We start from the raw sequence: 26,997 nt of genomic DNA, 5'->3' as shown, positions 1-26,997 counted from the left end.
TATATTCATTTAGTGTTAGATTTTTTTTCACAAAAGCATTTATAAACTTTATTTAAATCACTAGTAGTTTGAGAACAAGAGTTCGTCCATGATTTGTTCATGATTTGTTCATGAAAAGTAAACAAATATAATATATATATACTATGTATACAATATAATATATATATATATATATCTACCGAACCATCCAATTTCCGATTATATTTCGAGTTTATGTATGTTACGGTGAATGATGTAAACGTAGTAAGTGATGTCATTTAGAAAAAAATTGGTAAATGCTGTAAATGTAGACGTTCTCTGGTTATTGACGTCAATTGCCAGTTTAGTTGGAGGATGATGTTTAATTAATTTTTTATATCGGCGTGAACGACATTTAAAACGTCTATTGTTAAGTGTTTATGCAACAAAGCTTCGTTCAAATATCATGACGAGAGTAGATAAAGCGAAAACCCAACTAGCGATAACCCAAGTAATAATATAAAATGGGTTATTAGTTTATTATTTAATATCTTTGCTTAGATTCTGGCGAGTTTAAATATAGGGAAATAACTCTACGCAAAGCTACAGGACAAGGAATAGCTGGTCATCAACTATCAAAGCTTCGATCGATGTAACTATAAAACTAGTGGTAGCACTAAAAATGTGTTTGATATACAGCGGAAATGTTATTCAACTCGATATGTTGTAGTAATCTTAATTCCACAAATACATTATTTATATTGTGCATCTATTTTATTAATTTCAACTAATCTAACTTTTCATTAGATTAACTAGTAAGACAATCAATTAAGTAATAAAATAATTAATGTTTTGTTTGAGATTTATCATCATTAACCATTTATCTTGGTAAATAACGTCAATGGCCGTTTAATGATGTACATCTGGTTTTAAAATGTGTTTTTTTACAACATTTACCTGCACAATTGAATCATTTTGGTAAAAGCCGTCATTGACCGGGGGATGACGTTATTTACTATTTTTTTTTATTCACTGTAACATGTATCTATAATATATAAAACTAAAACAGAACTCAGAACACTATCTTGAGAAACTCCAAATTCAATTGTACTTTCTTGGCTTATAACATTATTTATATTAATTCTTTGCATTTTATTTTCTAGGTAACTATTAAACCACTTTAGACAATGATTACTAAATTAAAGATTTAACTATAAAGCAGTTGTAACAGTATTTTATGATATACGGTATCAAAAACTTAAGCTAAATCGAAAATAATTTATATATTTATAGCTTTAGCTATCGCATTTCTATCAACGCTAGTACGCTACATACCGTTATTTAGTTCATTATAAATAAACTGAGTCAAACTATAAACAGCATCCTCTGTGTCTAAACCAGATCTAAAACCATATTAGTATTTTGATAAAAGTTTGTTTCCTACAAAAAAATAAATTAATTTTACTATGATTTTTCTCTTAAAATTCTAAAAAAATTAATCAAAAAAAATTCTGGTCTATAATTATTCATATTTTTAAAATTACCATCCTTTAGAAGAAATTAAATATCACTCCCACCTTAAAAAAAATCTAGAAATGTATACTCATTACCCACTTACATACAGTATACAATATAAGCCAGTGGAATAGTTATGTGTTCGATAATATATTTTAATAACTTTTTTTTTTTTAATTGAGTATCGTAATAATTATTATTATTTATACTGAGTATTTCATTATTAAATACATTATTGAAATTGTTGGCTAGTTTTTTCTTATATTAATAAAAAAAATCGTTAAAAAATAAAAATGTTAGACACCCTTTTCGGCTCCATAATTCGTATTGTATATTTTATAATTACTTAATATATTTTAAATTTTATCATTGCTATTAATTTTACAGCACGTTACTTCATTGATTAGTAGTCATATTAATTTTGGATTATAAGAAACACTTTTCAATATTTTTTTTGTAAGTCTTAAAATGTTTATGTAATTATTTTTATATTTATATAATATAAGGCTAATTTAATATTATTTGGGTTAGTTTTACATTTAAATGAAAGAGCTTATTTATGGAATATAGAACATAATAGGCTGGCTGATATTCATCTTTTAAACGCTTATTTTTAGAAGTTATTACTTTTTATAGTCGACTTATCAATAATTAAATTATTAATTATATTTTAAAAAACATAACAACACTCATTAACATTGATTTTATTTTATATTTAAGACCATTTTTCTTCACATATAAACTATTTAATTTTATCATGATTGATCATAGAAAAAAATACTTCCCTTAGTTTTAAAACTATTATTTACAGGTAAAGAAACACTTATTAAAATGTTGTCAATTATATCAGTTTGCAGCATACCAGAATTTACTAAATTAATTAGATCCTCATTACTTTAAATAAATATATGGTCATACACAAGTGTTTAAGATCAATGGGTAACCTAATATTAATGTTTATAAATTATGCATAAACAATTTTTGATGATATATCTACGTATTCGTATTGATCGTATAACTTTTATGTTAATTTTTCTCTGTGACTTAACATAATTTTTATAAATTTATTTACGTATATCAGTCGAAAGTGATCAATAAACGAATAAAATATTAATTGGCATACAGAGATTTGTTAGAGAGAATTCCACAGTATTGGTTTTGACAAAATTATTTTCTACATTAAGAGTATCTTTAGTATAAATAAATACTCCATCATTATTTTGTATTCCTCTTTATGAAAGAAAAATTATTTATAATGTATAGCGTTTAATAGTGTCTAGTTGTAATGGATCAATGAGTCATGTCAGGTTTCAGTCAACACAATTTAATTTATTTTTTATAAATAAAATTAGTTCAACAAAGTTTGCATTAATCCTGATATTACAACGCAAAATATTTTAAAAACAACAAAATATGTTGTGTTTGATTTAATACGTAGAATGTATATTCTAACGCGTAGTTAACGTACGTCATTTTTTCATATAAACTTTAATTAGGTATCTGATATTTTAATAGTAAAAATTGAACATATAATAATTTAGATTCTATTGTCAGGTCACAGAGAGATTGATAAGTATCATAAAAGTATTAAAATAATATTCACCAGTTGCCAGCTTAATAAAAATTGAATACTGAGGGTTCACAAGAAATCCTGTGTTAAGCGTTGAGACACACCCGTCTCTCTATAATAATTCATTACCGATCAAGTTCGTTGTATATTTTGTCTCTAAAGCTAAATCGGATTGTATGCTCTTTTGACGGAGAGTTAAGGGATGGTCCTGATTTAATTTATAAGCTATTAGTATTTGATGACGGAATATGTCATAAAACAATGTATCGTATAACAAACATTCAAAATAACTACTTATATGTGTAAAGTACATAAAGATAACTAAATATATTATATTATGGAATAACGATCATAGAATGTTATTAATATAATTATGTTTTTAGATAAACAAAAAAATAACCTAACTTTAATAACAATATAATAATGGTTATACTGATTAGCCGCAGAATAGTTTACAGTGGTTACACTATTAAAAATAAATTAAAAACATGAAATTGATTAAAACAGAAATTACGTTAGTTTTAACAAATATGTTTGATTTTTTTTAAGTATAATAATTAATATAGGTGAAAAATTTGATGAATCCATTTTTGACAAAAATAATGTATTTAATATTTTAAAATTTGTTTTTTATTTAATTAATAAAAAAACATAAACTAATATGATTAAAATCTACAGTACAAGTTAATTACAAGACAATTATACATATTTAATTGTAAATAAAAATGTATAATATTATTAGAAAAAAATAAAAATTTAGAATTTTATTTTCTGAAAATACATGTTTTTTAAATAAAATATGTAATTTATATAATTTCATAATAGCATGTAATAATAAAATAAAATAATAATTCATAAATAGTAAATAATTTATTACTAATAATAAATGTATAAAGTATCAAATGGTATTTAGAACGAAAATACATACGTACTTAAATTTAAAATTTAATTTAATTTAATACATTTTTTTTAAAAGTTGTATCTAGCTCTAACTTCATTAATTTTGGGTTTAGAATACATATTAATACATCTAAATTGCTTGAAAAAAAATGTCTGATTCGAAAATGATATTAAAAATAGGGGTTGCCATTTTAAAAAAATGAAGTTGTGTTGCGCATGCACAAAATACATGAGTTAAAAAAATTGTAAGTCATGGGAATTTATGATCCATTAGTCTAGTTTAACGTCCCGAAAACAGAATTGAAAAATATTTAAAGGGTAATGAGTGATAAAGTGTACCCTGTTTTTTGGGACATAGGTACGATATACTTAAACAAAAGATGTTTGTCCTAATTCTTAACTGTGTATAATAATTAAATTAGTAATATCAACGTTTATATAACAAAAACTTAAATGATAATAAATTTAATTTAATAAGCTCATAATAACCTTATTGAGTTATTTATGATACGTTGTGTAGAAGGTACCTAATATTTTATAAATACAATTAAAATTAATTTTAAAAAAAACAGTTGAGGCCATTTAAATACTATAGAACAATTTTAATTTTTTGGAGTGGTAAAACAAATGCATGCAATACTTTTTGCGTCATGAAAAAAAAATGGTTTGTATTGTACGTACCTCAGCGTTTTAATATTATATCATTGTAAATTCAAACATTATAAACTGAAAACTCATTTGGTTAATGTTAAGAAGAAACTAAACATTTTCATCTCGTTATACATTTTATAAAAATGTACTTAAAATCCTTAAGGAACCAGAAAAATGTCCATTATTTTTGAAAGATTAATGAATAATTTAATTTCTTAATTATGTGTATAATATTATTGTTGTTTCTTATAATACAATAGTAGATACATTTAATTTATTATCAACAAAATCGTATCTTTATACGATATCATATTATTTTATTTTATTGAAAATGAGAAAAATAAGTTCTATTATACTAGAAAACTAATATAGATAATAAATAACTAATTTATAATGACAGTGACATTTCTCATTTGTTCCAGACTACCGTCTAGTAAAAGGCGTGTACCTAATGTGTATAGTATATTTGTATATTTATATATAAATACAGATATTCCATAAATGTTTTTAGTTATAGGTAGAACTGATAAGAAACTTCATGATGGTTCATATTCCAGAACTTTCCGAATGTGAATGCACGTAAATTATACAAGGATATATATATTATGAGTATATGTATATGGCTATTTAAAATGGCAGAACTTTCGAGCGGAACAATATACGGCGAACGAAAGGTCTTGAATATGTATAAATAACTGTTGGGCGATTTCAGTTTTACGCCCGTTAAGTAGAAATTCTAGTTGAACATATGTCTTTTCCTGGGACAAAAAGTTTACAGTCACCCTTGTCTCGAGAAAAAATTATGAAATTTTTCACCTTTACAATCAGTTTTACCTCAGTTTTTACTCAGTTTCCACTGCTTAACCATTATGAAAAAGTGTTCTAAACACGACTTTATTTTTTCTGATTAAACATCAACATTTATACTTTATAGGTTTAAAATACATTGTTTTTAACTATAATTTACAAAACATAGTATTAAAAACACTTTATTCAACAATAATGTAGATAAAGAGCTATTGAAATAGAATCTTGTTAGGTTAGTTTTATTACTTAGGTAAAATTACTTTTATTCGACAAATACATTTCATTTTTTTTACATATTATAAAAAGGACGATTATTTTTGAAAATTTTAGTATATTTAAATCGAAATTTAAACGTGTGGTTTCTGAGTTAATTAATTCTATATTATTTATATATATTAATGATATTAGTATATTAAATTTTTAAATATTATATTATAAATATGATTAATATCACATACCATATAATACATTTTTGTAAAAAAAAAGCTTGCAAAGTCAGAGATCGGCATGTAAACTTTCTTGATTTACAATTTTTAGAAATGTATTAATTATTGTATGCAATATGTATGTATAATGTATTTTATTTTCATTTTCATTTAGTGAGATAGATCTCTGAAACTGGAGAGCGGATTTTTTGTTTGGGGTCTTATTAGATTCACATTAGCTAGGATAAGTGCAGTGAAGATTTTCAAAACTTTATCTTTTATAGTTAATTCACTATAGAGCTTCGAAAAAAAAAAATTAAAACACATTTTATTGGGCGTTTTTTTTATGTTTTTCAGCTTTATAGCTTTGCAGTGAGTTAACAATTGAAGATAAAGTTATGAAAATCTTCATAGCACTTCTCCTAGCCAATGTGAATCTAACAAAACCCCAAAAAACATAATCTGTTCTCCAGTTTTGGTAATCTACCACGTTAAATCAAAAAACTAGCAAAAAAAAAAATTATTTTTTTAACTGAAAAATTAAATAATTTTTTTGAAAATTTTTAATCTCACATTTTGTATCTACTTGATAATCTCTATTTAATGAGCTATCAATCAACTTTATAGCTATAATAGTTTTGGAGAAAAGTTAAAAATAGAAATTTTGGGACTGTTCACGCCGACGTTTTTGTGGATTCAAATCGTTATACCGCTTGGGTATGATATACTGATATCGTATCTCTCTCATTAATATTTTATGTATAAGCTAGCTTAATTATCCACCTACTCATTACAACTGAGTTACATTTTCCTAATTAATAAAAATTCTTGAAGTTTTAAAAATTCAGACTTTTTTCATTTCCATTATCATACTTACTTGATTAAAAATCAAGAAAGTAAATTTAACAATAACTAATAAATTTACTAAATATTCTGATTTATATAATATATTTATGTCTGGTATATAACCAGTAACCATGGATTCTAAACCCTAACTTGCCTAACTTATTATTATTAATACTGTAAGCTATATACGATCCATGTTATTAGTTATATATGTAATGTCAGATTTAATTAATTGAATATCAAAATAACATCACAAGGTGTATTTAAGATAATAATATACCTCAGAGAACTTAGGCCAAACAATTAATTCTACAACAGCAATAGCAACCATGGCAACCAGTGTCACACGAGTGACACATAACGGACATATTGGGTTACATATCACATAATTATATAACACTAGGTATTCATATGATACCACCGTTTATGTACTGTGATGTTCATTTATATTTTATATCATGTATTTGGTTGTTTCCGAAAGACAAACATTCTTTGATCCGATCTATGAAGTGGGTGACTGTTAAATACGAATTAAAAGTCTGTATAATTTATCATAAAAAAGAATAGACATTTTTTAAGGAAATACATTGTATACTTCATTAACTCCTCACATTGTAATTTAATAATATGTAAACATAACTACAGCCCACTCTACAAGTTGTATCAGTTTATTATTGGACTAAAGTGTCGACAAAACCAATATACATACATCCAACCTGTCACGTATAGTAAAGAAAAATGAATTACATATTTATAAACATAAATACAAGTGTTTATATACCTAATACGAATATTATACTTTACATAGTCTTAGCTTCATAACACCGGTATATAAAATATAATCCTCTGAAAACTTAGAAAATTATGTTTCACAAAACCATTTTAAAGCTAAATACAATAATATGTAATTAGTGAAAAATTAGACGTTCATCTTATCAAACTTTCAAATACATTAATATTTTTAATGCTTAATTTCACTATACTATAGCACTAGACTTATTGCAAAACCTTCTCTATGTATAAAATATATAAAATTGTTTTCTACACTTAACTGTCAAAATATTTCTGTTATTATTCAGCTCATTGAATCGACTAATACCACTTGACAGACAAGCTGTCAACCTTGTCCCTCGGCTATCCATTCGTGCGCGTTCTTCTGTAAACTAGACGCAACTTTTAAAACACCATAAATTCCAATAACTAGGCGACTGAAATACGTGGTTATAATATCTAATTTACTAATGAGTAATTATAACATTTATAACTGTAATAAAAATGTTTAAAGGAAGTTTATAATGTATATTTAAATATAGTAATTTAATATTAACTACTCATTAGTCATTAAGACAACATTTACATTTTTGACAATCAACATTAATTCAAATAATAATCTTAACTTAATATACTTGATCAAAGCAAGTTTATATACATGAACATGTGCACACATAACCTCATATTTCTACAGCGATATAGTTTTAACAACTGATTGACTAAAAGCCTCGGTTTTAACAACTTATACCTAACCAAAATAATTATTGGACATTTAGAATAAATAAAATAGATTTTATAATTGTTATATTCTTTGCTCAAAGTTATTTTTTAAAAATTTATTTTGATTTAAAACTAATTATTATGTACCTACTTTAGAATAAACCAAATTTATTAAAATTTAAATTAATCCATTTTGGAAAAATACACTATAGTGATAAACACTACTGATTTATCCAATATGACGGATAAAGTTGTTGAAATCATTGTTTCTATACAAGTAATCAAATATTTTCTATAAATTAAGCATATTTTAGATTCTGAACGGAGTAATGAATGTATTGATTTTACAATGTGTTTTTTTTTTTGTGTGTCTGTCATCACTTTTTGGAGTAGATATAATGCTTCGATTTTTGACTTCAGCCTCTCTTTGAAAAAGAAAATTCATCTAGTTGGTACTTTGGGGGATCAAAAGTAAAAAATGTTCAATAGTTTTCAAACGCGTCGGGAAAACCCTGAAAAAATAACGGAAAAACGAGAATTTTTACGCATAACCACTTATCGACAAAATCGATTTTTTTATTTTGCTGTAACTCAAAAACGAATCGTTGTAAATACTTGAAATTTTCACCAAATGTTTATATTATGGTTATCTATTTACGATTAAATTTTCAAAATATTTTAACTTTTTTTAAGCTACTTATAGACAATTGAAATTTTCGACTTTTTTAAGTTTTTTTCTTGAAATGCCGATAAAAAAAATTTGGCTATCCAAAAAATCTTTAAAATTTAATACAAGGTTTATTATAAATTGTACTTATCGTAGTAAAAAAAAATAAAAAATCATTAGTCACAATTTTTATTTATAAGCATTTAAAGTTCAAATGTTTACGAAATATATCAAAATCGCGAAAATCATTGACTGACAAATCATCTTTGTTCAGAATTGTTTTTCGTATACAATGATACCTGTCATTGCATTCGAATTTAACACATCCATTAGAGTGACCAGTGACCTACTCTCCATCTCTACTATACAGCAGAGCGATATCCACTTGCCCACTTTTTAACTTCTAATTTTAATAAATTTAACTACTTTTATTAACTTGTTTTAAGTTAGAAACTTTTATGTTCATCATAAAGTCTGTTAAAGTAATCGAAAAATAATTAAAAATGAAAAGGTAAAGTAAATTGCTTCATATAAAGCTTAGTTATACGTCAAGTTTCTTTAAGTAAACACTGAAATAATCTGTAAGAGTTTGGGTTTTTTAACGCTCAAAAACTAACCACGAACCAATAAGGGGAACACTTGATTCGTGACCTATAAGCCGCACAGCATAATGACCCTAAAGTGAAGTTGATGGAACTTATAGGCTTTGTAGACGCAGTGGTTCACTGAAGACCAAAGATTTAATAAAAAAGGGAAAATAAAATATTTTAAATACAAGAATAAAAATTTTAAGGTAATCATGAGCTTATATTTAACATGGTGTAGATTTTCAAATAATAATACAATTTAAAATGATATACATTTTAACATAGTATTCATAGTAATATTTGATTTTAGCACATGGCAGGTGCACAGATATAATATATTTATTTATGATATTTTTAACATAATAATATTTGGCTTTGGCACGGGTTAGGTATAGAAATAAGAGAAAAAAATAATACCTAAGTTGGTTTGGCACATGGGAAGTGTTGGGAAAAAGAAATAATATTTTTTATATCACCGAATGGTGCATTTTTTTTATAATAATAGAAAAAAGAAACTTTGAAGGATAAATATGACAATTCCCTCGTATGACGTACAATATAAATTTTTAATACGTGGCTCCACGGGGTCCACGGACACAGACTTGTGCCGTAACCACGGGGTTACCAGTACGAACGATGTTCAAACACACGTTAGATATACACACACACATATATATATACATATATATATATATATATACAATTTATATACGTACACCTGTACGATATATATAAGTTAAGGATAAAGGAATACTATTAAATAAGAAAAAGAAACATGGAGTCAGATTGAGAAAAAATCGGGAAATTGTGATCATTATATTGATGGAAAAGGGGGAGGGCAAAGTGGAGTATACGGCGTATACATTACAAATACGACGATGACGACGATGGCGCAGATGGTACATATGCGGTGTTTGGCTATTTCGACCGCCACGCACCAGTGGAAATTTAGTTTAGTGTTGTAGAAATAAACAGTGTTGGTTGAGATAAAAAAAACAGTATGTGTTGAAATAGTTGGAGTCCGGGCGACGTGACTCGAAAAACGTCTTCTATAGTCAGTGGTCGTGGAAAAAGTCATTGAGCATTGAGCGCGGTGTCTCCGTTTGGCTGGTGGTGTCGAAAATTGACGAAAATGTTGTGAAGAGGGAGTGTCTCAGTTTCGTCGCGTCGCGAACTTTTTGGTTACATTGTATTATTGGGAAACAGATTGCCCTGTCGGAAAGTGCCGGCGGCGCGCAACGGCAACGACGGGAAATTGGCTGCGACATCGACGCAATGGACACTGCTTGTGTGAAGGGTAGGGGAACAGATATTGCATAACAATGTTGTTTGTCATAATAATATTGAATTTGCGCGTGAACGATAGCAGATTAATTATATATTGGATTTGGCAAGTTTAATAATATTTTAATAAAACAGCCTAAAATTCTGTGACGTTACAAATCATATTAATTCCAATGTTAAATTTTTGTTTTTAACTACGAAATTATAAGTCTTATATTAATTTATAATTCGTAACTTTGTACTGCATTTGTTACTGTACCTATTAGTATATATAGATATTCTAATATTGTATAGGTATTAGTGTATTACCGGGTATTAAAGTCTACTCATTAGGTCCATTAGGAATTTGTAATTTTGACCATAGTAGGTAATAAACAAAATTTTGCACCTACATAAGTAGCTATGTATTCACTTATTTCATCAGTATCTTCGTTGATGTTGAGACTTGATAGACTCAAATGACTAATAATTTTTCGGGATTTCCAACTACTCGCTGTTTTAGCTGGTAATCATTTAAAAGTTTTTCGTCCTATCCATATGCAATTGCTCTATTACAAAGTACCTAATTCAGTATTACATTTATTAATTTTTTTATAAAAATAATATATTTATTGTATTATCATTATTATAATATTACATATAACGTATGTATGACTTTCATAAATTATTGTTATTAAGTAGCTTTAAAGAAAATATTGACGCACACCGGCGCCATACAACGGTGTGAATAGGTTAGTGAATTAATATTATATCCCAGAATCTAAAATAAAATAGTCTATTTTATTAGCTTCTCATATTTCAATATTTTATAATATACTTTACTATCAAAACAAACTTATTTATACCAAAGAAAAAATAATCAATTTGAATTTTAGCGCAAATTACAATTCAATTTATACTACCAAGATGGTGCAAATTAGGTACGTATCTTTATTTTGGTGCAAATTATACATGTGTCAATTTTGGTGCAGATTGTCCACAACCAACTTCTTATTATTAAAGAATATTTATTTTATTTAACTAAAAAAAGGTTATATTGGACCACTTGTCTACTGCATGCAATGTTTTTACCTATTATATTCGTCAAGACGGCAATCGTGCATTGACTTATTGACTATTGCAATGTCTCATAAATGTTTCACAGTATAAAAGATTTTATTGATTAAGAATTTCCAAGATGTTTAAAATTAAAAACTAAATGGAACTATTAAACTAATAGTTATAACTGAAACCATTATTTTATTTAGAAGAAAAGGTTATATTGAATTTAAAAATATATTTTTCCATGGATGTAGTATATTAGTTATACAGGTTATACTAGTTATATGTACACTTGGAAAAACACTAAAATAATAAATAGTTAATGAGGAATAACAAATGTATAACATAACATATTTACATACGTAACATATACTGCAGTTACACATACTCCATTTTATAATTTTATCTCTATTGCACTCAATGAGCCATTGAGTCAACAACTATTTAATTCAATTTACTAATTATATTTAACTACTTATAGTTATACTTATAGTTATATACAGAGCCGAGCAAAAGTATTTACTAAAATAATATTAGACTTATTAGAACATTTAGACTTTAGAGCAACAATTAATCAATAAAAAAAAAGTTTTACATTTTCAATTCGATACGTCTGTATCCTCAATAATCAACTTCATCATTTAATAGTTATCTATTAAAACTGTTAAACCTAAACACTAATAGTGAAATTGTTTTTCTATAATATAATACCATCTTTATACTGTCACAAAAGCGCGCACCCATGATATCATTTTATTTTTTATTTATTATAATTATAAATATGTATCTATTATACATAATAGTACTACCACTCTACCCAATATTTATTTATGTTTTTAGAAAATTTGCTAGTCCATTTAAACGTGATTTTTGAATAGTTCTATTGGTGTTTCTGAGATAAGTTTTGATTCACCGTAGTGTGAAAAATGTTCTCTCAGCTATAGGTACTTATACTAACTAGTAACATTGCAAATATTTTCAAAAGTATATACTGATAATTATACTAATTGATGTATTTTTAAATCATATACATTTAAATCATCAACTGAGTTTAATGTCAAAGTATAAAAACAATTATTGTATTTTTAATACCACACTTAGAATTCGGGTTTTGCGACAGAAAAACTATTTTGTGGCACGTTTTTTTCATAAAATTCTAAAAGATTTTAAAACTAGAAATAATTATTAATTTATTACTATTATCGTATCTATCGATTAAAAGCGACAATCAACGATCAACTGACCTAATCGCTATTGTATCCATATAACTAAATCTAAAAATAATTTTCAACGAAATAATTGGACGGCAATTACCAATCAAAAATTACCAACTATTATCTACTCGATTATCTATTTCTGCATCTAATATAAATCAGAATAATAAGTTAGAAACAAATCAATGTATTATTATATTGTTGACAAATCAATAATCTACAATAATACATCGACTAATTAAAAAAAAAAAAACCAAGGATAATCTTAAGCTCCAAAGCCCCCCTCTCTTGGGTTAGGTACTTGATTACGGTACTAATGTCACAATTTAAATACACACCTATCTCAATAGTTATAAAATAAAAATTCGTACTCATAAAATGCACGTAAAATTAAGTTTTGTTTTTCTGTCTATGAAAAAAAGTATTTAGCTTTTTAATCGAGAGTCTGCCATATTATGTGTTCGTTATTGTAACTCAAAAAATAAATAATATGTTCAAGTAGGTCTATGCAAAAAAATTAATGCTACACGAAACAAACACAAAATAAATATATAAGATTGGCCGAGACCCGAGAGAAATAATAAAATAAATTATTATAAACCATATAAAACATAAAAATAAATAAAATTTAAGTGTTTGTTTGTATACAAACTAATTTTTGAAACAACTGATCCAAATATATCAACGTTATTAATTAGAAGAGCAATGATCTAACCAAGTTACTTTTTATATCATAACATACTAACATATTTATCTATGTTTCGTAAACAATAAACATATTTAAAAATTGAAATAATATTAAAATTAGGATTAAAATTTAACTGTTACGGTTATCTTAACGTTCATTAATTATTTAACAGGTAACTCTAAAACCACTAATCCAATGTTTTTGTTTAATTTAAAGAGTAGTGAGTACACTATATTAATCAGATTTCAAGTATACTTTTTTGGATCCAATTCTTATTCCCAAAAATTAATAATAGGAAAACTCCCGTTACGTTATCTGTCAGGTTATTATAGTAGCTTTTAAAAACAATTTCTATGGAACCACTTATTTTTTTACTGTACTAATTAAAAATCTGTATTGCTTACATATTTTGTTGCTAATTTTCGCGGTAGAGACACGCCTAAACTAGCTAAACCGATATGTTTAAAAAAATAAGAAGTTACTAATATGTTACTATACTCAATTACTAATAAAATGACATGCGTTCACGCACGGTGGGCGTGACTAAGGTTAAGTTCTGAGTTAAGCAGCGCTTGGTAGTGAAGCAGCGTGTTCTTGTAATGTATACATAGGTATTACGTACGAACGTAATTTATTTGTTTGCAAACAAGTCATCTTGTTTGGAAAAAAACTACAAGTCTACAAAGTATACTACACTTGATCGAAATACACCAATTGCTATAATATTGTATAATAGATTAGTTTTTTTCCCAATCAAAGTCGGGCAAAAATTATTCAGCTATAATGCAATAATGTATTATTTTAGCCACAAGTAAAAAAAGAAAGTTGATGAATCAGAATTTATATATTTCGGGCGATAAATACCAAGATGAAAACGTACTAATTTTCCAAGGTAGGTATTACATGTTTCAATCTATAAATTTACATAAAATAGGCCACTAAAATATATCAAATGTTTTATAAATGTTATAATCTTACCTTTGAATGCCTTCAGACTGTCGTTCGGAGAACCACTCGACACATCACACATATTCTAGAAAAATGCCACTAAACCCGACAACTGTACAACAACTATATAATTGTGGAAAACGTTCGCGACCGGCTCGTGTCACATATTATGCGATGCAGCGGCACAAATGCAAAACGGAAACGAAAATGACCGACGGTAACGTTTCGACTATTCACTATACGAAGTTGAATATATTCAACTTTTAAGAAACGTATTATCAACATTTTATTACCTTTATAATATTAAATATACGGAACCACGAACACGACACTATGCGAAATTTAATGGAAACTCGGCTTAAACAAGCTATTGTACTGTATCGTGTGATGGTTCAAAAAAAGAATAAATTAGAATTTATTCAAATCATAGTTAAAGTGTTACCAATATTTCCAATTTTGTTACCAACATGACAAATAAAAACACGACAATCTGATGTACCACCCTGATTAACTTCCAAATTGTTTAATGCAAGGTCATTTTTTTCATAATAATATATTTTCCGATTATTAATTAATTATTATACCTACAATATTTTAATAAAGAAATTATAATATAAAAATATATAAATAAATTGGCAAATTATATTTTACATTTTATTTATGATATAATATCTTTATTAAATTTGTATTAATTGTACTTAGGTTTATATTTTTTTGCTTGAATATTTCAATTTATAATATCAGTTATAAGTTGTTATATCTTTTATAAGATATTTAAACTAAATATTAATAATAACAATAAAATGACAAATGTCAAATGTTAATAATTAAAAATACTATAAGACATTCTATTAATATTTGATTTTTGCTACCTTAATTAAATTTTTGATTAGTATGTATATATGTATCATAAAATACACAGTTTGGAAATTCATACAAACCTATTACAAGTTAATATAATATCAATCATTCTTATAACTGACTTAGAAAATCCATCAGTCTATTGGAGTACAATAAAATTAAGTTATTTGATATATACTATATTATATTATGACACAGTATAGCCATACAATATAGCACTATACATTGATTATTGATTATATATAGCACTTTTCTTTTAAACAAAATTCCCAGCAACCACGATTCAAAATATCGTAAATCCTGTGTACAAGTACAACAGACTAGTATATAAAAGTGATAAGTATTAAAAAATTAATTAATACATTTAAAACAATAATAATGAAATATAAATAGGTTAGGTAGGCATTTTTTTATATAAAAATTGTGATCAATTTAACATAAGACTCATTATTGCAGAAAACCTTAATGGTTTTTGAAAATATTTCTTTTACATAAGTTGTTTTTGGAAAAAATGTATTTTTTACTATTTTATGGTAATCGGGGTTTTTTTAACATGATTACTAATTTTGAATAAAATAACATACATTTTTAATTACACATTTTAAAGCAAAGTATTTCTATCTGTACAATTTTGGACTAGTAATTTATTAGTATAACAATAGGATGTATTATACATCTGTGGTATTAACTATAGTATCTTATAAGTATTTATTTCAAGTTTGGATGTGTAGAGTAATGAACTAACATTACATGGGACATGGGTACCGCTGAACTACCTACTTTATTTTGCCTATCTATACTATGTTTAATACTACTTTGAATAACTCATAAACTGCCAGTTTAATCGGAATTATAATTGTATATTATATCGAAGTCCTGCTCCAAAAAAATATTTTGTTTTGAAGTGGGGTATTAAAAATACGCGGCCTTATTAAAATTATAAATAAAGTAAAAATATGTATAAATGTATTTTTTAACTAAATGTAAAATATGTATAGTTTTTAAAATAATGAGTTTCTAACGTTAAATAGATTACTCAGCACTCCTAAAACTTAAGACAAAAACGTAGGATAATATTGTCCTACATAAAGTTTAAATGCGTATTTTTAGATATAGAATAAATGAAACAAAATGTAAAGAACTATCATGAATTCATGACAAGTGTATAGAACGGTTGGCAAACCTAGTGTAGTAGTGTAAGACATCTTACGATTTTACGTAGAATCGTGGTCGCTTCCTGTGCCCGATCGTCCGTGCAGCTGATGACCGCGGTACATCGGTACACGGCAAGAACAAACGACCGCGGTTGTGTTTTTCGCGGGGAAATACCTATCTCGCCATTTTTCTGACTAATCGATAATTATTACTAATTAGTTGCACAGTTGATAGCACGAATACACGGCATCGGATTAGGTTGGGACGCCCGCCACGCATGCCGTTATTTTGTTTAACAAATAAATATGTTATATAATGAATTATCACTGTCGTATGGAAGTTTAGCCACAATAGTCAATATTCAATAAGACGACATTAAAATCATTAAATAATAACTGCAATGTTATCTCAGATTCGATTATTGCAAAAACTAGAGAAAAGAGTGACTTGATTTTTTTATACAGTTATCATCTCAATTCTCAGTGATTTTATAACAGACGACTGCATTATCATACAGTTCGATTATTCCATTGGCCAGCTTTAAAAATTAAAATAATTAGTTTATAATTAATGATGTGAGTGAAATAAGTATCATAGGTAATACATAATTCCTATAAAGTTGGATTCAATTAATATTGAAACTTTATTTTTCAGCATTATTATAGGTACCTACTTTGAAATATTCAATGTCATCTGCAAACTTTGAACTTCAAACGTTCATAAAAAATGTAAGTGACATTAAGCAATATATATTTTTTTAATTCCAGCAAAAAAAATGTAGGTGTTAATTTTAAAAGCCTTAACTATAAAATTTAAAAAAATTATGAATATTTAACTACAAAATAATTTACACATTTTCGTGATTTTAGCGAATTTTAACTTCAAATGCTAATAAAAGAAAAAAATCGTGGTTTTATTTTCAATATTTTTTACTTGGATAAAGATTTTTAAAAAATGTATCAAAAATTTAAAATGTCTATAAATAGTGCAAAAACAGACATAATATTTTGGAAATTATATCATGCCTAGAAAATGCTACATTTTATAATACTCATATCGTGATAAAAGGTGAGTATAGTTCTTAAAATAACTAACAATTAATTAATAAATCGTGCATTATCGAATGTATTATGTTCATTTATTCTAAAATGTAAAATAATATACAATAGTTCGGTAATTAAAATTAAGTATATTATTATTTCAAATTTAAAGAATATTTTTATTAGTAAATACTATATAACATTATATTACGTTCATCTTTGATTTTGAATAAACACGTTAAAGGATAGGTATAATTTCAACATGTTCGCTTATTGTAATATTGTACAATTATATACATATATGTATTTATTTTTTACGTATATAAGTCAATATACCATAGCCGTATAGGTAATATCGATGAATTCAATACTTTGATTTATTAGCTTCGAGATCATCCGTTCAGTACAAAACAAACGGGCCCAGAGCCAGAACTTTTATAGGTGATTTACTATTGGTGCACCGTAAGTGACACAGAGGGTGGTCGCCGTCAAACTATATAGGTTCTATACGATGCCAAATTGAACCGACATTTGTTAACAAAAGAAACGTCCCCTTCAAGCTGTGCTAACATATAGGTCAATATATATGTTTAAAATCTTAGATGAGTGAATATTTTGACACAATACAGTTTGCTAAACAGAAATTAACCATGAAATATATAAACAATTATTTATATAATTTTATTATTTTTAACATATTAATGGTTTTTATTAATTTTATTTAATACTGATTATATTCTTTGATATATACAATATACATATATTAGGTACTTAATAAAATTTATAAAATCATTAATTATATACAAGTGCATATCCATGTCGTACGTTTTTATAAGTAAATGTTAATAACCAAACAGTGAATATAACTTATGAAGACATGCAATAAATTATCCATTTTTTTACAAATTATTAACCAATATATTTTAGGTATACTTACCTAGCTTTGTTGAATATTATTTACTTCAATATGTTATTTTAAGCCTTGGTCAATAGACATATTTTACTTTAAAACGTCAAGTAAATTAAAATATAAAAATTGAGTAAAATTCATAAAATAAGTAAACGATTTATACCTGCTAAATTAAATAACCTAAAACCGCATTCCCGGATTTAATCGGGCTGATAAATATTTAATAACACGTTACACGTATCTAAAAACCATAATATCAGCATATTTATTTTGTTAGTTTTGTTTTCCACGTATGTTGACTTGGGTTCTACTTTATATATTTTCAGTGACACGTGCTATTCAAAGTTAAAATGATTTATACATAAATAAAATGAACAAATAGTACAAGTTATAACTCTAAAATAAACATGAATTGTATACTATATACTATATATAGTCATGTAGGTTTATCATAAGGTATAAGAAAATATTATCTATTCATATTTTTAAACTATTTATATATATTGTTTGTAGACAATGGTATTTTTTCATATATTTCATATTGATTATTAATATAATAACATATTATTATTTGATAAATTATAATTTTGAAAACATTATCAAAATATTAAGTTCCTAAGAAGAACAAACTATGTTTTTAACAACTGATTTATTTTAACTATGAAGTTATGAGAATAATTAACATACATAATATGTAAAGAAACATTATCATTATTTTAAAATCATTTAGCATATAAATTTACAACTTTAAACATTAAATACGGGGATAAAACTATTATATAATAAATAACATAATATATTTAAATTTAGTTTAAAATCATTAATTAATGTGATCACATAAATTATAAGTGTTATCTGTTTTTAGATAGATACATTTTTTATATTTCAAATACATATTTTCTCTAATTTATGTTTGGCCTCTGTTCATCATAAAATAGTTTCATGCAGTGCAAATTCAGATTAATGTCCAACGTGGTTAATGCTGCGAGTCCAAAGCGGTTTGTTAACTTGCACATTTATAAAATTGCGTCCGTTATTCTAACAATTGATAAAGGGGAAAAAAGATTAAAAAAAAACTTAAAATTGGTATAAGGATTTACGTTTCAAGTATTGTGGTAGTTTTGAATTTTTTATACAGTTTTTTTTAACTGCACGAAAGTCAACTCAACAAAAGTTACTTAAAACCCTCTACCATGGCTCATATTCTTCGGAAGATTTTAAACGCTGAAAATGTTTATTATTTAAATGTCAACTAAGAGGAAATTGCTCATTATGAGAACGTCTTCTTATAACGTTGTATTATATTTTTTTGACATCACCAATTGACGATTCATTATAAGCCATAGTTTAGAAATAATTTTTAAAACTGTTTCATACTTGTAAATGTTATAGTTTATAAATTAAATTTATTTTTCATTAATAAAAATAAATTCTTTACATTTTTCGAAATATGTAAGTAAAATGTATTGCTATTATTTAAAAATACCTTCAAAGTCTTAACTAATCATCTATAAATTATAATTACCTAAACGTCCTAAACTAAAAAAATATCAAACACTAAAATAACAATATATACAAAATTACTTAACTAATATTATATTTCTTACCTTTGTTTGAGTCGGGTGGCAATTACTCACGGCGTTATTTCTTGAGGGGTAGTAATATCCTTACAAATAAATACAATTTTAAGTATTTTGTATATAATTTAAATTACTATGTATATTTTGCTTTGTACCTTGTAGTCACGTCAGTTATTTCCAAAATCTGCTTATAGCAACTTGTAATTATAAAATTAACAAATCTAATATTATAATTATCATCATTTCAATATTTTATGGTTATTATATGAATAACTTATCTATCGTACCTATGTGGAAATATGTATTATGATTAAACTACATATATTCCTATATAACAATATGTGGCATGAGAGCGGAGAGACATTCTGAACTAATAGTATTAACAATTGTTTTATTATTGAACCGAAAAATGTGAATAAGTATGAAAATAACCAATTTCGTAGAGCTATGACAGTATTATCTTTGAAATAAATGAATATATTACATTCAATCGATAAAATGATAACAAATACAAGTTATCTGTAATGTTATGTTCATTGTTTCATCCATATCACAATTTTTACAAATATATGATTTTGAGTTTGGATCTTTATTTGTAGCGTAATACGAGTAAGTACATATTAGAGAGTGGAAAATATATCGTATTCGTAATTCGTATTCTGATCAAAGATTATATTATTTTATAAAAAATAACTATTTTAATTAAGTAGGTAAGTAGGTTTATATGCATTAATTTAACATTTAAAAATACTATAAAATAATGTAATATTTTTAATAATAAATACACTTATACACTGGTACATACTACCTATATTTTTTTAAATTTACTAACCAAAACTATTAATCCTTCATATATTTTGTAAAAGTGTGATTTGTGATTCTTGTTTTGGCGAATAAAACAGAAAAAATAAATAAACTTAGCGTTACTGAATATAAAAAACTATTAATAAAAAAAGAAACTAATTTAAACATAGTGATATACTCCAGAGTTTAAAGATTAATCTTTTTTTAATCTTATAGGAAGATCTTTGAAGTATGGTTTGCAATACTGAAAAATGCAATTAGTTTTTAATTTCAGCAATAAATCTGATTTAGTATCTCCATTAGTGCAATATTTGTATTTAATAAACATTGTATTTTATCCATCATTTAAGTTAGGTAATATATTTACTGATAACTGATAACGATATAATATGAAATGTATTTTAATCTATGTATAGTGTATACTCTAAATAAAATTATAGTTCAAATTAAATTTTTGTTTTAGTATCTATATCGATTATCGATAATAAGTAAAAACGGAAATATTTGAAAACGATCAATTCTACAGTAACACATATTTGGAAAATTTACTTCCAAGTTAAAGTTATAATTAATAGCCTTGGAAAGACTAGATGAGAGAGGCATAGAACTGCACTGGAAAAAGGATTACGGACTTTATTTCGGCGTCCGTTTTCTAATTAAATTTGATTAAAACTTGTGACGGTATAAAGCATAATCCTCTTATGTATACGACTTAGTGAGAAGGATGGAAATTTGTATTTTATATTATTACTCGTATGTATAAATCTGGTATATCTCTCTCGATTACATCACCATTATGTAGGTACGTTCTTTCGATAGTCAAAAGAAAAGTTTTGTGTTATAGGAAACTTGTATGTATAACTGCTGACAATATTTTTCAGCTAGATAGATATTATTAATATACAGCATGAACATATAAAATGGTGGATCTAAGATGTATTTAACTTAATATAAGAAGTAGACACTTAAAGCAGAATAGTTTATTAATTTGGTATACTTACAACTTTCTATAAATGATGGTACCTACTGTTTTATTATTGATTGTATATAGCGTGTGGTATCGCATTTAACAGAAGAAAATAAAACGTGTCTTATCAATTTAACAGAAAAGCCGAGTCAGAAACCAATAAAAATGGTAATATTATTTATAAATTAAATATATTTAACAGTAAGTGCTTACTCAAAAAAAGCTTAAAATTTACGAAAATCAAAAATATAATACATGTCAAAAATGTATAAGTTAAAAACATCGTCATTATTTAAAACAATGAATAGTGCAATCATAACACAAAGATTTATTTTTTATTTAGAAATATGACTTATAATAACTTCAGTTAACTTTAAATCGCTAGAAAATAATATTAAGAATTTTTTTAAATAGAGTTGGAAACTCTATATAGTTTTTCAATTTGGCATATACTTATTAATTTTGTAATTCAATAATATGAGTATTTATGTAGTTATATCGATATGTACCCGCCGTTTTTCCCGAATCGAAATTCCCGAATGAACTTTTTCCCGATTGGTATTTCACCCGAAAATACGAAAGCCCGAAACCTTTTTTCCCAAACGCCTTTTTCCAGAAGGTTATTGTTCCCAAAATAAAAATGTTTAAAATGTTAAAGATTTTTTATATGAGCTATAGTGGCGTATTTTCTATACATCATATTTTATACCTATAATAACTAACATACAGCTATTGCTATACATTATGTCCTATCAATAATTATTTTTTCCGTGCGATAAACGGACGCATTTAAAATCATTAATATTTACCAAAAAGTACATTTACTTAGGTATATGTTTATGGTGTGTTAACACTATTTGTAATTCTTTCATAATTCTTAGGTGTGTTCCACTATTTTCATACAAATGTTCACGATTCTGGGAACATGGGCAACGCCATGTTCATGACATAGTTGCTATACCATTTGTCTATGGACTGTTGTCAGAGATAACTGTTCAGTTCTGTTCTTCTTTTAACAAACACAGAATTGTTTGTGAACCGGCTACGATGATGACGACCTTTTAAGTCATACATTTTGTATTAATCATTTTACTTTTTATTTTTTATATGTATTTTTTTGTGCATTATAATTCATCAATTTTAAAATATTTAATGATAACACTACAGAATTTATTACATCATTATTAATTTTAATTTGTATATGTATTATAATTTATCGTTTTTAATATAGATTCGGGTAAAAGGTGTTAGGGTTTACGGACTTTCCGAAAAAATGACATTCAGTAAAAAGTTCATTCGAAAATTTCGATTCGGGAAAAGTTGTTTGGGAAAAAGGTTTCGGATCTTCGTATTACAGGTAAGATACCGTTTGGGAAAAATTTTTTTCGGAAACAATACCGTTAACAGTAATATCAAATGTATATTCTATAACTATCTATTAGTCATACAAGGTTTCTAATACTTTGAAATACTCCAATTGTAACATTATTTTATTATTTTTATTTAAATCGTTCCATCATATAAGTCTTAGGAGTCCCAAAACCGATTAGTTCTGTCCTGTAGAAAAGCACAATTCACTTTTTTTCACAGGTTCTCCATAAATCACTAAATTTTTTTCTATAAAAGATAATGTGGTTTTATTTTTTATATAACTAAAATCTTTCTAGTGAATATTGTTGCTCTGACGTCATTTTGTATTGAAAATTATTCCTTATGAATTTCTATTAATCGTATTTAGTAGTACTAAATTTCATAGTTTTTAATTATTTAAAAAATACTTCAATTTAAAAATAACTTTAAAAAAAAATTGTATAATTTTAATAAAACTATTTAAAAATGTAATATTTCATAAAACTGTTTTTCCGTGATTTTTTTATCACTGCTTTCTGAGAATCTCTACAATACTTGACATTCGTAATAATATTGCCAACTTTTTCCCTTTCAACATGCCTGAAGTCTTAGAGGAGCAAACACCAAATGGTAGAGGGTGGTGGTATAGTAATAAAAGAATTCTTTGGGCAATGCTTTTTGCCTGTATTTTCCAAGAATTTTCCGGTCGACGTTTAATTAATACTGATAAAATTTATGGACCAAAGAAAGAGAGGAAAAAATAGAGAGACACATACGATAGTCTTGTATATGTTATTATAAATAAATATATTTTTTTTTATCACAAAACAATAAAAATATATCTTGTTAAGTAGAATATGAAATTGTTCATATCCAACACCTTATTTTCAATAACTTACAGCTATACATAAATAAAAAAACCAAATATATTATATATTTTCAAAATTATATCAATTTAACATCAACATAATAATATAACAATGCAATTTATTGATTATTATTTTTAAACTTATTTAAACTCATTTAAAGCTCTACCTAAATATTATACACATTTTATATTCTTACAGTTAGGGTTTAAGTTTATTAAAAAGTTGCATGTCTTAATATCTTAAGGCCACTTTAAATAAAGTTTATAATTTTTTGTTAATTTAAAACTTTAAAAAATAAAAATTATTAACTTTTTTTACAAAACATAAATATTTTAGAAACAAAATCATAAAATAATAATTCATTAAATATGTATTATAATATATAAGTAATACTAATTACTTTTTCAGTTGTTATCTATTTTTGAAAAAGAAACTTTCATTGAAAAAATCTAAGTAATCTTCAAGTACATATAAAATTAAATTAATTTTGTTAAATAAGTACTTAATTAAAAACTTTAGTTAACATGCGAAAAAGAACTACAATAGCATTTTTTTTTTTTTTTTTTTTTTTAAGGAAAAACAAAATTCTTTATTATAATATCAAAAATTAATTTGAAATCAAAATTAAAATTTACAATGTAATATGTATTGTTATTTTTAATATACCCCATTATTCATTAAGCTCAGCTTATAGAAGATAAAAGAGCTTATAGTATACGATATTATTTATTTAAGATTAAACAGTATTTAAAATACTTTTTTTTTTATTACGATATTCAATTGTAATTCAAGTAACAAATAGTTAAACACATAAATTATACAACAAATAGCTTTTATATTCGTAATTTATACTTTTATATTTCGATTTACAGAAAATATATTTTTTTTTTTAGATAAAGCGACATTGAGAACTATTATTTAGAATTAGAATTATTGAAAGAAAAATTCATACCAATATGTATTAGCTGTACTATAAAACATCTTAACTAATTATTTAATCGTATTAGTCACTATTATAAAATAGTTAATATTTTATATTAAAAATTGACAGTTGACATTTTTTTTTACGTAATGTTATGAATATTTACAATATTGACATGTGCACATCCACATATTATATTTGATTTAAATTAAATTAATTAGTATAATGTGGCATATTTGTAGTCGAAAATAATAACAAACATTATAATATAGTGATTCCGTCATTCTAGCACTATCTAGTTGCTGTGCTCGACAACTTTGAAAAGAACTAAAATATGTAGCGCACCTACATTGAAAGTAAACTTTATAGACTAAGTACAGATATGTTTTGACTTTTTTTAATTTGTAAATTAAATTGGAATTATGTAGATATAAACCCTTATTTATTCCTGAGTGAAATTTAAAGGTGGTATATGTTCACGACATTTTTTTTGTGTTTAGTCAACTATAATAAATATAATAATATAATAAAAAGTAATTATTAATTTGTATAATGTATTTTATTGTCAACTTCCAGATGGAAATTTAAAAATTTTAATATTTGAAGTTTATTATGGAGTATTCTCTCAAATTTAATTGTATACAAATGATTCCTTAGAAAACTGATAATGGTATTACGTAGAACGTAGAACCATCAAACATGTTCTATGGTAAATGTTAGTTATAATTTATGTTAGTAGTATTAATATATTTCAATATTTTTAAGCACAAAACACCTTTTTATAAAGAGATTTCAAAACTTCAAGCAGAAATTTTTACTCTAAAAAATCATTTGTACCAACAACTGAGTAACGCATAATCATAGTATTTCTCAAAAAGTGTATTATTTGTTCATAGCTTCTTTTTTATAGTGTTATATACCTATAACGGTCAAAAACTGTGGAATCCAATCTACACAAAATATGCTGTGAATAAACAAATATGTACTTTTCTTGTTACATTATAGTAATACACCACCATCATACTATGTTTAATGCAATATAATATTGATTTAGTTAATTCTAATAATTTTATTTTACTTAACTTTAACATAATATTTTATTGTTCTTTAGCATCATCAACGTCTGATATCTTTCCATTTCCAAAAATTAATTAATATACATATTATAAATAAATAGTGTCTAATCAATTCGCAAGTAAGATTAAATTTTAAAATACATATTTTAATGGTAAAATGGTAATTTTTAACAAATTCACAGTTTCCAATTGGTAATTAAATTGTTATAATCAAATAATCGATTATAACATTAATATTATGCTTTATAATTGTTTATCTTAGTTTTTAAAACTTTACTTGAATTGTGATTATATATTTATAAATAAGCTACTTTCAGATAAAAATTGAAAATAAATATTTTTATGATTTTATAGTTTTATATACTTATAATTTTAACTTATTTAATGAACAGAAACTCTAAAAGCTAAGTAAAATTTTACAAGTATTCCTAGGTGCTCAAATAATTCTAAATACTGCCCTAGATACAAATCTAAATATTTAATAACTAATAACTAGGTATAGATATACTATTATACTAATCTGTTAACATAAAACACATATTACACTTTTATTAATACAAGTTAAGTATTTATGATACTTTATAGATTACTCAGCAAACATTTTATAATTTTAAGTAATAGGCTATATAAATTAGAGAAAAGAAAAAAATAAAGGTTACAAAAATTAAGGGTAGTATTGTATTATAAATTGTAATATAAAATTTGAAATCATCAAAATAAATCATTACAAAGGCTTGTGATTTGTGAGTGGAGCTTACTTAAAGGAAATGTTTATTTATTTATTTATAATCTTGGATAATAAAACAAGAAAGTCCTAAAATGTAGCCTAACTTATTTGTTTCTTGAAAATTCTTTATTGTATACAAATAAA

The 26,997-nt window shown here is 25.1% G+C and overlaps 1 protein-coding gene across 1 annotated transcript in view; it reads right to left on the bottom strand.

The window, feature by feature from the left end:
• Nucleotides 1–14,644, bottom strand: part of LOC132929856 (protein O-mannosyl-transferase TMTC2-like) — a 285,751-nt gene extending 271,107 nt beyond the window's left edge. Inside the window, exon 1 of the mRNA XM_060995466.1 lies at nucleotides 14,623–14,644. The gene's annotated coding sequence lies outside the window, so the exon portion shown is untranslated. The remainder of the gene's footprint in view (nucleotides 1–14,622) is intronic.
• Between the last annotated feature and the right edge of the window lie 12,353 nt (nucleotides 14,645–26,997).

This window comes from Rhopalosiphum padi, chromosome 4 (assembly GCF_020882245.1).
Source record: "Rhopalosiphum padi isolate XX-2018 chromosome 4, ASM2088224v1, whole genome shotgun sequence".
Lineage (NCBI taxonomy): Eukaryota > Metazoa > Arthropoda > Insecta > Hemiptera > Aphididae > Rhopalosiphum > Rhopalosiphum padi.
Note: the sequence above shows the minus strand (reverse complement) of the source record. Positions and strands in the feature narration are given on the sequence as shown.